The sequence below is a fragment of the Ascaphus truei genome, chromosome 1 (genome assembly GCF_040206685.1).
Source record: "Ascaphus truei isolate aAscTru1 chromosome 1, aAscTru1.hap1, whole genome shotgun sequence".
Taxonomy (NCBI): Eukaryota; Metazoa; Chordata; class Amphibia; order Anura; family Ascaphidae; genus Ascaphus; species Ascaphus truei.
In genome coordinates, this window is record NC_134483.1 from 170,626,073 (window position 1) to 170,629,001 (window position 2,929).

A 2,929-nucleotide genomic window follows, 5' to 3' on the forward strand; every position below is an offset into this window, starting at 1 on the left:
TCCTGAACCATTATTAATTAACACATCAACCGCGCGTCAGCCGGGCATGCGCCTGGCTTAGAAGGCAAAAGGAGCCCGGCATGCTCCGGGTGAAAAGTGTCACATTCCAGGAATATGCCAGGTACATGCCAGTTATTAGTAAGAATAAAAGCTGCTGCAGCAGTATGGGTGTACAATAATGTGTCTAAATAAAGCATTATACTGCTGCGGCACAGTTTATTCGAGCATTTGCCCGTTCTGTGCCGCAGCAGTAGCCTGGCGCGCGCCCGAGTGTGACGGGCGCACGCCGAAGCAGCGGAAGAGCGCCCTCCGATCGGGGCGCTCTCCCTACCGCTGCCGGGTCCGCCGGGTCCCCCGGAACCCCCTGCCGCTGTCCCGCGATCGCGGGACACCAGGGCTCCCTCGGGGAGCCCCTGGACACGCGTGCAGGGGGCGCACGCTCCCGATGACGCGTGACCGCGCGTCTATGACGCGCGGCACGCCGAGGGGCGGCCACTAGCAAGCCGGGAGATTTCCCGGCTTGCGGTACCGACCACACTTCAATAAAGTGTGTCGGTAGTGTAACAATAATTTCCAAGAGAGAAGTTGGGAACAAAACTTTTAATAACATGCAGTTACTCTACTGTGTGTGAAAAATAAACACAGAAATATATAACAACAAAAATAACAACAATAAAGAAAAATCTATATACAAATTAATCTCCTCCTCCTTTTTTTGCAGCAGACATGCCAGTTTTAGTAAGCTGCCAGGTGTGTGGTCTGCCATGCCTCACTCCTGTTAGAGGCTATGGTGGCGTGTAGAGATACAGTATGTTCCCCAGAATATCCAGGGCTTTCCCTTCAAAATCCGTTCTGCGGGGTAAAATATACAGACATTTTGTTTAAACTTCAATCCACACAGATTAGTTAATATTCACAGTAACACACATACTATTTACATTTTTTTCTATTTTGCTTTTAACATTCTTGTCTATTGATATTAAATTCTTTAATTTGTTCCATTTAAAAATATATATATTATTATGAGCGGTGTCAGGCAGTGCATGAGGGGCTCTCATGGTCACTGTTCCCTTCCTCTGAAACTGAGGAAGTCAAATTCATCAACTGTTTTAAGCTCAGTTTGTAGTGCAGACAGAGGAGCCAGTTGGCAGTGTGGGCAAGTTAGCAGTAGTTGATATACGAGTGACTATTCCTGCTTGTACCGCATACCAGAGTAGGTGCTGCCCTAACCAACCAACCTTCTCAGGACCACCACCCACATCTCCCACCCCCTCTATCCTCAACCACAACCCACCCACCCCACATAAAATAATGGGCTAATAGAACTGTTCCAAATCTGGCTAATAGCACTGTTGCCCATTGAGAAGCATTTGACAGACACATGGAACAGCCACCAATCTGATTGTTGGATGTACCATGTGACTAGCTATCAGGTTTAGTTGACCTCACAACCTACCCTTTTTTGGGTGTTGTGATGTCACCTTAAAGGAAGGGAAGCATAACCAATCTGGTACCATGTCTTTCCCTGCCTTTAAGGTTATGTCACAGCACCCAAAAAAGGGAAGGTATCACATGGTACATCGACCAATCGGATCGGTGGATGTATCATGTGTCTGTCAAATGTGACGTCTGTGAGGATTCGCCGTTCTGCTGCTCCTACCCCTTTAACCCTCATTCGCCCATCTGACCCCCATGGCACTCAAGAGTGGCAACCCGATGGTGGTACTTACGCACGGTGCGCGGGTTCTGCACGGTCCCTGTTGGTCCCTGGTCTCTGGGCATGGGGGTCGTTGTCGCCCCTCCTGTCTTGATGTGCAGTCCTGATGTGCAGTCTTGATGTGCAGCGCGTGATCTCCCGGGTGGTCTGCAGTCTCCTTCCCATGGTCCCTCCCCCGTTATGACGTTGCTGCTACACGGCTCGGTTACACTCCTTGCTCTGCCTCTGTGTCCGTGAGACCCGCCTCTGGTCTCTTCCCACGTTGTGACGTCGCTGCTACGCAGAGCGGTTGCACCCCTCACTCCGCCTCTGTCCCCGCGGGTCCCACCTCTGGTCTCCGCCCCGTGTTGATGCAGGTGTTGTGGCGCGCGATGACTGGGTGACCTATGTGTTGTGCAGGTTACGCGCGGCGCGCGCACACATTCTAATTCGGTAGCTACTGGCTGTGTATTGGGACGCACCTGCATGATCCAGCAGCCTATCCTGAACCGCACTCCTACTTCCTGGTTGCCTCCCATTGGTGGGAGGTCCTATAAATATGCTCTCAGAGCTCCAAGTCATTGCCAAGCATAACTCCTGTTTGTGTGATGCTGTACTCACTACCTTGTGCCTGTCTGCCTGAACCCTGCTGCCTGATCATGCCTGGAAATAACCTTATGATACTCTCCTGCGTTGACCTTGGCTTTAGATACAACTACTCTATTCTCTCCTGCACTGACCCTGGCATTGGACCACGACGATGCTGCTCTCTCCTGCACTGACCCTGGCTTTGGCTCAATGACTAGTCTACGCTCTCCAATCCTGACTCCGGCTATGTACCCGATCGATCCGCTACTCTATACTCCAAGACTTGGCAAGTACCTCAATTACGCTGTCTTCTATTACCCTTATCTGGCCTGCATGACTACCCTACACTCTAGACGTACACTCGCGGATGTGGTCCGCGTTTTGAACCAATCCCTACCTCAGCCCCACGGTCGTGCCTCGTTTGTGGTGAGCTACACATTACAACGTCACAGGCCTTATATAAGGCATTTCACATCTAATTTGACAGGAAATAGATGACGTGTCAACATATGCCGAAAGAAAAGTAGATCAACTTACTAGTTACTTCTCCCCGAGCAATGGGAAACTATACATTTCAAGGTAATGAGTCTACTGTATCCCACCCTCACCAAGAGGAGGTAGTAGAGCCAGATTGTTGGACAAACG